The sequence below is a fragment of the Podarcis gaigeae genome (assembly GCF_964106915.1).
Source record: "Podarcis gaigeae genome assembly, chromosome: 2".
NCBI classification, from domain to species: Eukaryota; Metazoa; Chordata; class Lepidosauria; order Squamata; family Lacertidae; genus Podarcis; species Podarcis gaigeae.
This window is the reverse complement of record NC_139679.1, coordinates 38,129,615-38,143,007: the sequence shown is the minus strand read 5'-3', so window position 1 is coordinate 38,143,007 and position 13,393 is coordinate 38,129,615. Positions and strand designations below refer to the sequence as shown.

Here is a 13,393-nt window from a genome sequence, read left to right as displayed (position 1 = left end):
AAAGGCTTTTGCTTGAAGGAAGAGAACAGCGCAAAGGAATTACACCACCTTCTCTTTCAGTTTCCTTCTCAAAAAACATTCCTACTCCACCCTCATTGTTATCAAGCCCTGACCAACTTTGGCTGCAACTCATCAGGACAAAGATGACGTTGTTTAGTGTGTTCACTTAATCTAGAACTGTGTTGCTATACACATATTTGCAGGACTGAGCTCAGGGGGTCTAGTTTTTAAAGTAAATCACTTAGTTGCATTACAGGGGCATTTTATAAAGCACCCCTTCAGCCAAATTCTCGTTTTAAGTGTATCTTTTTGAAATGTATCTGCTGTTCAGAGCTCAGTAGGTTATATATTCCAAGCTTGAACAAATCCATTAAACTGTTTGCACTGCTCATGCATAAAACCCATTTAAGCCAGCATTAAAAAGCTTGTTCTTGCTAGGTTTTGAAGATATTTGTAAACTTGGTTTCGTCTTCCTTTTCAACAGGCTGAACATTTTCACTGCAAATATGGGGGCTTCTAGGTATGATGCACAAATTATGTTTTACACAGCTAGAGCAGAACTCTACATACTTATTATTGCATACTTATTGCAAAGATGTTTGCAATATATGGCTAGTGGGCCATGAACAAACAAAGGCTTCAAAGTGAAGCCCAAAGCTTATATTTGAAACTGCTGAGAACTCTCATGTCTCCATCCTTCATAGACAAACCTCTGCCTTAAAACAGGAAGCAGAAGTACCAAAAATACACATTATTTTGCTTTGGTGCCTAGTGATTTCTAACATCACTTTATTTTTTTGAAGGTGGTGAGTAAAGACGTCTTTACTCACCAATAACAAGTCTCACCCTAGAAGGGTTCACATTGTTTGCTGCCAGTCCATTCCCATGAGGAATCTGGGAGGCGGAAGAAGGAAGGTTGGCCATTGTGTTAAGGAGATACCATTACCAGCTAAGATTTCTCAAGGACTTCTGAACAAGGGAGAGGATACTTAGTAGAATTTCCTAGATCTAGGATACGGTTTCCTGAACCGAACCTTGTTTAAGCCCTTGTATAAAATGAGAAATAATAGCTCCTTCAGCATGTCCACAACCATGTACTTTTATCTGCAAACTTGCTAAAAGCATCAGCAGAACTTGACTGAACACATCTCTCTCATGTGGTCATCAGCACAATTTCTGACCTTAAGATGCATGCTCAGGGTTGAGACATATTGCCAACAAAACTGAAGTTCTATTAGCATGGTTGGGTTTTGTTCTGCTTTTATAAATCTTGCTGGCTTCTCCTATGCAAGCAACTTCCTACGAACACAAAAAATGATGGCTTCAGCTCTCTTTCTCACTTAACCAAAACCTAACTTCTTTTTCACCCATATTCCCATGAGTTATCATGCTATGCTCCGTTAGGATGTTTAGAAAATAAAATATAATGGTGGTAAGATTCCCCCCCCCCCCCCAGATCTCAACATTGCTTCAGACAAGGTGTGCATAGACAAGTCACAGGAATGCCCTTACAGCTGAAGAGACTTTAAGGAGGAAAATCAGATTAAATACATGCATTAATATCATCACTTAATACTGTCTTAATGTAGGCGTTCTTCTTCCTGCTCCTATACTTGTGCTGACGTCTCTCCGAGTCATAGGTATAAACAGTGCCAACTTGAACTGATCCTCTTTACCAGTGTTTCAAATATATCTTGGCCCTATAGTCAAAAGAAGTTGTTTTGCACAGCATGTCCTGGTGATCTGCTTAAAAGGCCACTGCCAACACCTTCAGGCTTGCTGTGCCTCCTACAACAAGTCTGTCGGAGTTCCTGCTAGGCTTCAAAGCAAGAGGTTTTTTAAAAGTTACAAATACGTATTTCACTCCTCCCTAAAGACATTGCTTATCTCAAGACTACACTAAGAAAAGATATGTGCAACATTGCAATCCCTAAACCATATGCTTCAGTGGCTTCAATTCAGACATCACATCAAACCATTGTATACCTAAGCAAAGTCTGAGAGCAAACCATAGTCTGATATATATTTAAAATACCATGGCTTTAGAGCTGCCTGACTGCTTTTGTTTTTCATCTAATCCAGTGTTTCCCAACCTTGTGCCTCCAGATGTTTTTGGCCTACAACTCCCATCATCCCTAGCTAGCAAGACCAGTGGTCAGGGATGATGGGAGTTGTAGGCCAAAAACATCTGGAGGCACAAGGTTGGGAAACACTGATCTAATCTAATCTCTAGATGCAACAGGCTCTGGAGACAGAGCAACAACCATAACTGTTGTTTATCAACTCACATATCATGCTAAAACTATAGCTAAGTTTCATTAATCATGGTTTGGTGTGGTGATGGAAATAATCCCATGAACTGCCTAATCTAGATGAACAGACAGCAAGAAACACAGAACATACTGTTCTAATTTCCCTCAGGTATTTGTTCCAGATCACCCGCTGAAACTTTTCAACCATCATATCCTGGAGCAAATGTGAAAGGCCTGCATAAATTATTTGTAACTGGAAATTGCCTTACATAGCACCCACTTCAGAGCAAAGATACCCCATGGCACTCAGTTTTTATTAACCAATGTTACCCACCCAAGCAGTTAAGTAATTTATTAACATATTATAAACTGATACTTACAGCCATAATTAACTCAAATGGCTTCTTATACACCCTCACGGGAGATTGGTATTTCTGCACCATGGTTGCACAGAGTTAGTACTATACAGATCTGGGAAGAGAACAAAAATAGTAGGAAATAAATGCATTTATTGACACTAATTTAAACAGTAACCATGGAGACTTTTTGCATGTTCCTTTTCATCACCAAAATTCCACATCCTGATGACATATGCAAGAAGATTTTGAGGACTGAGGACTCAAGGTCAATAATTTCTACTGGTGGTGCTACTATCAGAATACGTTCACAGTTGACCACGTGTTTAAAAAGGCAATAGCCAAGGTCATTACCATCATGGAATCTGAATAACTATACTAAGTCATAAATCAGTATCATTTACATGGGCTAAAATATGTGTTTTTGGGGTGCTTAATCTACTATTTTAAGAAACACATTTCAGGCTCAATTAATAATTTCACATTCAGAGGATGGCAGAACATCAGCAGAACACCCTGCACAGTTACTGATACAGACCAGGAAAAGGCATTACATCAGCAACCACAGGAAGTACAAAGCAATATTTGTACTACATATGTGTTTTCACTTCAGCCATGGCATTTCAAGGTTGTGGTCCTCACGGTTTTACATAAGCTTGAATACACTAATAAATGCATTTGAAATAATCAGTAGCCAAAAGGCAACTAGGAATGCAATCCTACACCCACATATTTCCAGTCACGTCTGCAAGACTCCCTGTATTATACTTGCACGTGCCAGTTCCTTCACATAATGGCACCTGGACCTTGGGAGGTACCAATTATGTATCTTAACTCCAAGAAGCTGAAAGTCAGAAAAGGATTTGTTCATCTCATCTCAATGGTGTAGGTTATGTTACTTGACAAGTGGCAAATAAAACCTTATAACAAGTTTCTATGCTATGTGCTACTTAAGCATATATTCAAGTAAGTTTCTCTGAAAAGGAAATTGGGGGGGGGGGGTACCTTCCAAAAATCCAGTATGTTCTCATACTAAAACTAGCAGATCTCTATAATGTGAACAATATATCCTCAGACTCAACTACTTTAACTGGAAAATGTAGCAGGCAACTTCTTTTTAAAAATGGGACAAGGTACATTGAATATAATGGGAAAAACTAGGTATAAGATTTTATCCTTACTTTCTCTATTGATTTTTCCCATTAAAGTGGCTCTGAACAACATCTGTTTTTAGCAAAAAGAGATCATAGAAAGTATGGAAATTATTCAGTATACCTAGAATAAGATTTTTGAATTAATATCTAAGAGTGACACGTTGCCAAACTGTAAATAAAAAACTGACTATTTTGAAATCTGAATGCAACATGGGCTAATTATTAAAATTTAGCTCAGTCTTTCCCCAAGACTCAGGGCTGGTCCCAATCATTTTAATACACAGGAAATATTTTAAAGTAACAAAAAGAACAAATAATGAATATTTCATTCTTATAAACACAATAAAGATTGTAAGTAGTAAAATAAATACCTTCCAAGCATACATTTTGTATATCTTTAGTTAATTTACTTCTGCACAAGCACACAGAAGCTGATGAAAAATGCAATGCTCTACAGATACTATAATTAATTGCCACTAGGGCACTTAGTAGGAACACCCTTAAGGAATTAATGGGACTGAATACTACAGGCTGGTGTGTATTGCTTAACAATCAAGACTTCTTATGCACACACACACAAGAATGTACACAAATATTGTGTACACAGCCAACATAAATGGGTGTTAGGAGGCCATTCTATTTATCATTTATTATTTGTCCTGCACCCATCTGACTGGGTTGTTCCAGCCAGTCTGGGTGGCTAGGACCAGTTTCTACAGCTACAGAAAAAAGTCTACAAATGGCTGCTTCTCCAAATTAGCTTCAGAATGCCAATGGAAGTTAATAGTCTCTTCCAAGATTCCAACAATAATTCTGTAAGCAGCTAAAGGGAAGAATGTTGGAGGAAGATCAACTTTCTGCAACACAGTGATCGGCTTGTCAGCAAGCCACCAAACCATTATTCTTAGGAAGCTAGAAAGACAAGAACTACATGAAAAGAAAAGTTTGGTCACAGGAATTTTGACACATCTAAGCAGAAAAACCCAATCCAAATAATGATGAAGTACAGGCTTGAAACAGTTTTCTTTCCTCTTTCTCACCACACTTGCAGTCTGCAAAGCAGTCGAAAGCAGAAACAGAAAAAGTCACCAAGTGTGACTAAGTTTAGGATCTATTTATTCTCAATTCATCTACCACAGACTCATAGAATTAAGTGACTTTAGTAAATTTAATAATCTCCTGTGCACTGTAGCCCCTTTCCAGAACTGAAGTTGAAAAGGCAAGTTTTAATGAGACAAACAACTTTCCCTAAACTTAAAAAAGAGGGGAAAGGGCTTAAGAACCACAGAAGAGAATCGGTGAGGAGGGAGGAAACTTTCCAAACATTTGGCCACTATCCATCTGAACTATTTGGAGGTAGGGAATTTTAGGAGCCAGCTAGGGAACAACTGCCTAACTTCAGAATAGGCAAGTAGAAGAATAGCATAGGGAACAGAAAGCCACAGTGGGGGAGTATGGTGGAGGCTGGAAGAGAAAGAAAGAAGTATTCTGGGGCAAAGCAAAGGGCACTCAAGTAAACAAAGCCTGAGTCTGGGGTTAATAAACTGAGAAGAAAATTAAAAGAGAGGAGGGAACAGCTGAGAGCTGCCAAGGGACAAAGGGGAGAGCCAAGGCTTTTAAGGACAAGCATGGGGAGAGATCAATGGGAAAGAAGCCAGAGAAAGACAGCAATGGCATATGCGGGAAAGCTGGAGGAGAGAATGTGAATGAGAATACGGGGAAGAGGTAGAATCTGGGTACCAGAAAGTGGTGGGTGGAAAGGAAGAGGCAGGCAAATAGAGGAAAGGATTGCGGAGGTAAGAGGTATGATGCACTGAGAATGCTGAAAGTCAGGTAGAAGTGGGAAGCCAGGAACAGGGAGGGAAATAAATAAATAAATAAATAAATAAATAAATAAATAAATAAATAAATAATTATAATAATAATAATAATAATAATAATAATATCCCGCCCATCTGGCTGGGTTGCACCAGCCACTTTGGGGCAGAGAGATGGGGGGGGTGAGATAATCCTCAAAAGAGGCATAAACCAGAGGAAGAGAGGGAAGTCGGGGGGGGGGGGGAGAGAGGATGGGACATGGCCAGAGGTGAAGAAGAGAGAAAAGGAGGCGCAGGGGGAGAGAGCATATTCGTGGACGGGGGGGGGCAGGCGGGGGAGAGGAGCACTGAGGGTGGGAGTCAAAGGGAACTGGCGGGGGGGGAGAGAAGGTGCTTAAAACGGGAACCGGGGTCGGCTAGTGGGGGTGAAGGTGGCCTCCTCAGGGAGGGGGCGGCGTGGGGGGAGCAGCCCGAGGAAGGCGCCGCTGTGTGCGGCAGCGGCGAGGGTAGCAGCCGAGCGGATGAAGGGGACCGGAGGGAGGGAGAAGCCGAGCGGCCAGGGACCCACCTTCTTCTTCTTCTATCGCCAAGGCCGGCTGGTCTCTTGTCTCATGTCGGCTCCCTGCTCGGCTCCCTCCTTCGGGTGTTGCTGCCCCCGCCGGTTCCGGAGGGGGAAGAGGAGGAGGAGGGAGGGGGGAACAGAGAGCGGAGACGGCCCGGCTCGTTGTTAGCCAGTGACGGAGCAGAGGAGGGGCCCGGCTGCCTTCCAACCCGTGCGCCTGCGCACTGTGAGGAGACGAGGGGACGCTCCACCCCGCCCCTGCACCTCCGTCTGCGCATGCTCCCAAGAGGCTCGCGCAGGGTGTGTGGAACGCTCAGAGCGAAGGCGCGCAGCTGTTTTTCGCAGCAAGTGGGGTCGTTTCTACCGTGTTGCTGTGGCAGCTGATTGCTATAGAGAACGCCGCTGAATGGGCGCAGTCGATCGAGCATGGCTTTCGTCCACCAGCAGAACACACGGAACATGGTGCAAAAATCGCACTTTTATCTGAATACCGTGCATCCTCCGAACCACAACTGGGATTGTTTCGGTTATAATATCCCCCCCCCCCTTTTTGTGCTGTCTCTGTACTCCGATCTGTTGGTATTGTTATTTTTTTCTCCGCTCCTTCTGTATATACGATTCTTTCATAACTGAAAATCAGTAAAACTCAAAGCATAGGTACAGGTAAAGGTACCCCTGACCATTAGGTCCAGAGAGAACGCCACTACACTTTCTGGAGCTGGCTCACTCATAAGGCAGGCTGAAGTAGCTGCCGCCAACTGGTGGGGGCAAGGGGCAACACATAAAGAACATAAAACATCGTAATTGTATGTGCCACAACATCACACACAAAAAAACTCTTGTGTTCATTTGTACTGCATATACAACATACCAATGTGTTACTTTTAATTCATTTTAATGTGACACACAGTACTGTACAATAATATGCCGTGCATAGTGTTATGGGTGGGGGACTGAGCTGGATGATCTCTTTGGGTCCCTTTCAGTTTGGGGGTTCTGTTAGCATTAAACGGGTTGGACAAGTTTCTCTTGGCAGGTGTTATTTATTACAGAAACTGAAGACGGGTTGCTCTTACTCTCCGTATCAATGCCCAGCAAAGATTTCAATGATCTGCCTCACCCCTGCCGCACATGTGTGTGTAAGTAATAGACCTGGAAAACTGAGTGGCTGCAGTGAATTTTGGGTGCCTACGCTCGACCTGCATATTTTCAAATAAACACCAATATGACAAAAGACCAGTAAGCCTCCTTTGACCTTATTCCAAAGGAAATAAAATCTAGGTAGGCGCTACACCCATGAAACTCCTCGCCACTTGAGGAATTGTGGTAAACAATATTATAATTCCATAATAAATTAGCACAAGCTGGATTTTGTTTGTTTTTAATGCCAGGATTCAGCCCTAGAGCACGTCAGTTTTTTAAAAAAATTAAAAGTGCCTCTGAGAACAGATCATCTTTGCCTCACCATTGAAAATCTGAGCTGGTGGAAGTGGACTTCCATGTAAACTTCAGCAACTGTACCTGCAGTGTTTTTGCTTCAGTCTGCTCCAGTCTAGTGCTCTTCATCCCAAAGCCAAAACATCTGAGCCTGCCAGTCTAGTGCAAGCAAACACTAGTCTTATAAAACTGCAAGTTTCAGAATCTCATTGCATCATCCTTGAAACAGACGAGAGTCTGCTGTTTTGAGAAAGACTTGTGGGAGTTAATCATGCCCAAAACACAGCTCTTCAGGAGGCTGGTTTCTTTCTAGTGTCACAGGGCAGGAAGAGTTTTGCTTGTCTTAACACACTATAGCAAGCCAATTTGCATAGGCATGTCAATGTAATGCTACCCAACTATTCACTGGGTCAGATACGTGGGAAGGAATGTTTCAGAGGCACGTTCTGCAGGAAGCGTTCTTATATTTGGATATTTTACTTCTGTGCACTTGACTGGGGATTCTGGGACATGTTCTGGTGTTTGCAGTCTAAGCCTGGTGAACTTAGCTGTCAACTCATGAGAGTGAACCCTAGAACACTCCCAATGCACCAACTGGTTCTGCGTTTTGGAAGAGAAGCTTGAACCTGGTGACCAAGCTCTCTTTCAAGTTGCCCACCGTGCTACTGAGCTTCTAATTAAGCAACTTCTGTTAAGCTTCTGCTCAAGTCCAGAGTTCCTAGGAATGCAGCTTGAAAGCCCAATGCCGTATTTTAAGAATCGGCCTCTGTGCGGTTACTCAAGAAAACAACTGTAAACAGTTCTCATGCTTTTATGGGTGGAGAGGGGAAATCAGTATTTATATTATTGTTGGGTCATTTTTTGTTAGCCTCAAAGAAGAAGTGAGTTTTGTTTTAATTAAATATTAGCCAATGTGTTTGTCTGTAACCAGAAAAGGGTGAGTGTAAACAGTGCAGACTTTGAAATCAAGCCATAATAATATTTTTTCCAGACACAAACTTTTACTGTTTATTAATGGCCGTTGAGACAGAATCTGGCATGAGTTATTTAGGTTGTGACTCTCACATGGTTCCTTCTCACACTGCCAGAATTGGGGATTTGGTTTGTTGTTCTGTGCAGGAATTTCCTTATTTATTTTTCCTTTTCCCCATCAGAGGTTCTCAAGCTACTGTTAACAAATTCTTCCTCCAGAGTAATGAATATTTGACGTGTGTGTGTGTGTGTGTATGCTCCAGGATTACTCTTAAGAAAAGTGATTTACTATATTGTAGTCTCTTAATTTAGTGATGTATGGAAGTGAGAGCTGGACCATAAAGAAGGCTGATCGCCAAAGAATTGATGCTTTTGAATTATGGTGCTGGAGGAGACTCTTGAGAGTCCCATGGACTGCAAGAAGATCAAACCTATCCATTCTGAAGGAAATCAGCCCTGAGTGCTCACTGGAAGGACAGATCGTGAAGCTGAGGCTCCAATACTTTGGCCACCTCATGAGAAGAGAAGACTCCCTGGAAAAGACCCTGATGTTGGGAAAGATGGAGGGCACAAGGAGAAGGGGACGACAGAGGATGAGATGGTTGGATAGTGTCTTCGAAGCTACAAACATGAGTCTGACCAAACTGCGGGAGGCAGTGGAAGACAGGAGTGCCTGGCGTGCTCTGGTCCATGGGGTCACAAAGAGTCGGACACGACTAAACGACTAAACAACAACAACAAGTCTCTTAATTTACCAAAAAGCAAAACAAAAACAAAAACCCAATTCATGTGCCTTTAATAGCATCTTAAAACCATAAGAACCACCCAGCTGGATCAGACCAGTCCAGCAGTCTCTTCCCACAGTGGCCAGCCTATGGGATGCCCACAAGGAGGGCATGAGCACAACAGTCTACTTGTGCTCCCCAGCACACAGCCACTGCTATTGGAGGTAAGGTACATTCTTCATAGTGGCTGTTATGAGTTTGGGGTGGAAGAGCAGGCTATAGGCAAGATCCTTCTAACCCCTGGATTAGAAGCCAGGCTACCTTCTTGTGTTGAAGAGACAGCCTAGGAGATTGGCCATTAAGGGAAACAAAGGAAAGGGGCTCTGTGAGAGATGGCAAATGGATGGGGCCCCTTCCCCCAGCGCATGATGTGAAATACAAAAGACCAAAGTAGAAAGTGTGTGATGCAAACCAGAAGCTGTGAGAGTAATGTTTTATTTCTGTTTGAATCCAAGGCTTCCTGTGGGAAAACAATCCCATTTTGGGGTGTAAATGCTGTGAACCCCTCCATTGTAGGTTCAGGCTATATATATGTGTAAATAAACCATATATCATAAAGACAGCACAGTCTCTGCTGTGCCTCATTCCAAAAGGAAATAGCCTGGGTGACCACCTGGAACCTCGCACCGCTCGGAGACTGGGGTGGCGTGCAACAGTGGCCTTGCCCTCTGAATTTATCCGAGCTCCTTTTAAAGCCAGCCAGGTCACCTGCAAAAATCAGCAGGTGAAACCTTCCTGCTTGGCAGGGGGTTGGACACGATGGCCCTTGTGGTCTCTTCCAACTCTATGATTCTATGATACTGGCATAAGAATCATCATCTGCTAACATCTGCAGATTAAGCTGTTGAAGGCAAATGAGCAGGGGCCTGTTGGCAACATTATCAGAGAGCAATGTGGAATGGTGGAAATTTTCCAAGAGTGAGTTACTCTGTCTCTCATTGTTCAATAAATACTTTAATCTAGAACTGATGTTTAATAAGCCACAGTATATATATGCAGTCCCAAACTCCCCTACTGATTGTATCCTTTAACTAGTTTCTCAAATTACTTTATCTTCCCTTATCTAAGATGTTGTAATGAAATGAACTAATTTCTATATGAAGGATGATACAAAAATGATTTTTTTGGCATAAAAATACATGGCATTTGGGTTTTCTTTATTCAGGTCAGGGGTTTATAGTTCTTTGTCTGCCCTGATTAAATTATTCCTGGGTCATATGTGGCAGATTTAAAAGATCAGCTTGTGAATGGAGAGAGAGATTTTAAAAGACAGCTCTATAGATAGCATTTTAACAAAGCGTTAACATTTGTGTGTGTGTGAAGTATACGGAAAGTAGTTTACCATTCATCACTATCGTAAATATCCCTCCCCTGATTCTAAAGAAAAACATTTTGATTTAAATTTAATATGTTGCAATAAAACCTTTCCCGGCTCCCTCAAGAGTGCAGAGCGTTTTGTGAAAATAAACCCATATTAAGCAACTCTTCTTTGCTTGCAACACAGAATTAGCAACACAGATTCTCATTATGTAGTCATTTCCTGAAAGTAGGACACAAGCTTCTGAAAATGGGCACTTTTCCAAATCAGCAATTTCTGGATTGGCATCAGATAACCTCAGCACATTACATCATCTTGCTGTTGCGTATAAACCTATCCGGCCAACATAAGGTACCTGTGGCTTCTCATTGGATGGTTGCTTGGACAGATTCCCTCCCTCCCTCCTTCCAGTTAAAAACTGGCTTTAGCTTCCTCTTTGCTGCAAATACCTGGAAGTTAGAGGAGAAACAGTTTGCCTTAGGGTAGGGATGGGAAATGTCAGTCTGAGGGGCCAAATGCATCCCTTTAGGCTGGTCAAGTTTTGGTTGGAACTTTCACCAGTTACCCCACTGCCACTGCTCAAATCCTCATGTGTTTTTGCTTGGCTAGATATGTCCCTGTACTCTGATAAAGATTATTTCCTGCACAGATGGAAGTATGTGTGTGTGTGTGTTTAGAAGCTAGCCTACTGCTCAAAAGTAAAAATGAAATTTGTTGCTCCTCACACTTGTCTCTTGGGAAAAAGTCCACTGACATATCACCCTCAGATGGTGGCCCAGAAAGCAATATGGACTTCTCAGGCTAAAAACAGTTCTGGGGCAGGTAGGGGCTTAATCTGTGCCAGATTTGATTCACTTATTGTCTCCCTCTGCCAACAAAGGTCCGTATAGTTAAAGCTATGGTTTTCCCAGTAGTGATGTATGGAAGTGAGAGCTGGACTATAAGGCTGATCGCTGAAGAATTTATGCTTTTGAAGTATGGTGCTGGAGGAGACTCTTGAGAGTCCCATGGACTGCAAGAAGATCAAACCTATCCATTCTTAAGGAAATCAGCCCTGAGTGCTCACTGGAAGGACAGATCATGAAGCTGAGGCTCCAATACTTTGGCCACCTCACAAGAAGAGAAGACTCCCTGGAAAAGACCCTGATGTTGGGAAAGATTGAGGGTACAAGGAGAAGGGGATGCCAGAGGACGAGATGGTTGGACAGTGTTTTTGAAACTACCAGCATGAGTTTGACCAAACATTGTCTCCCTCCCCTTACATCCTCTTTAGACGTTTCAGTAGGAAAGGTGCTCTAATCTTTGAAATTCTCTTTTTCTATTCATTCAATGCTGTTATATCTTTCTTTCTTTTACATGTGGCAACCAGAACTGTGCACAGGATTCCATATGTGGTTATGCTATGGATAAAATGGCGCTACGATATCCCCCGTTTATATTTTCAGTCTGTTTATAACACTAAATTTGCTTTTTCTTTTCCCTCAGCTTCTTGTACTATTTCTGCCTGGTCTTCATTCATCTGTTCCCATTAAAATTATCATGGACAGATCAAATAATTTCAAGTGCCAGCATTCTGCCTTCCCATCTTCCAAAGTCAGTGTACTATTGCCCAAAGTTTATGCAAAACCAGAAGTGGCATGCATCTAAGCCCTAAGCCTGACTCATGGAGATTATGAAACAGGGTGAGCATGTGGCCACAACAACCTTGGCAAGCCAAACCCCTATTTCCATCCTGCAAAGCTAACAAGCAATTCATGCCACGGTTTCCAAACAGATACAGAATTAAGTGCCATCATTCACCAGGATTAATGAAGCCGCAAAGCATCTTGCTGACATCAAAGGAAATGGCACATCAGCACAAATGGAGGAAGTTTGGATATAATTTAAATGAAATGTCAGTTCTATAAATGTAAGCCAAATTGGAATTTTGCCCAAATTTGAAATTTGGTCAGAATAACAACTATACATGATGAATAACAGCAACAACCAGGGGAAAGAAAGACATAACATCTTACAAGGCCAGGAATAAACACCACAGACAGAATAATTGCCACACCCAAGAAGAACAAGGATATAGTCTGATTTCCTCACTTGTAATTTTATAAATCATTTAATGTGTCAACACGAATAGAAGTTATTAATATTGCAGTTGTTGTATAAGTGATTATTATTATGACCAGAATGTAATTGAATTTAGTAAGTTTTTGCAACATAGAAATAAAGAAAATCATCAAATCTAGCACACAGGGGCCCACTTTATCTAAATTATATAATTCGGTATTTGAACAATTGGCATTAATAACTGTATTATAAATTGGTATTGTTATAATGAGGCTATTATTGGACTGTAATTGAAAACTAACAAAAATATTATTAAAAAATCAAAACTATAAAAAACACACCCCTCAATGTTACATTCAGTGTTGTTGTTTTTTTACAATAGAACTTTTGGAATCAAAGTTTGAGAGATATTAAGTATTACTAATTTTAAGTGTTATATCTCAAGCTGCAGAAGCTTTACCACCCCACCCCCAAAAAATCACCTGGGTGGAATGGGAGGACTGTGGTGCATAGCAGAATGAACGGTTTGAAGTAACATTGCTGCATAAAAATGAATGAATTTAGAATGACAGCTCCAGACAAAACAGCTTGCATGGAAGCATCCACCATTTGGTTCTTTCATCACCAACAGCAAACATCTCTCTAATTGTCATATGTTGGCAGATGACAAGAGCTAGGA

The 13,393-nt window shown here is 41.7% G+C and overlaps 1 long non-coding RNA gene across 1 annotated transcript; it reads left to right on the top strand.

The window, feature by feature from the left end:
• Positions 1-5,702: 5,702 nt before the first annotated feature.
• LOC310838603 lies at positions 5,703-13,180 on the top strand. Its single transcript, XR_014561073.1, has 2 exons — positions 5,703-5,848; positions 12,139-13,180. It is a non-coding gene; the product is annotated as an uncharacterized lncRNA (long non-coding RNA).
• Positions 13,181-13,393: the final 213 nt, after the last annotated feature.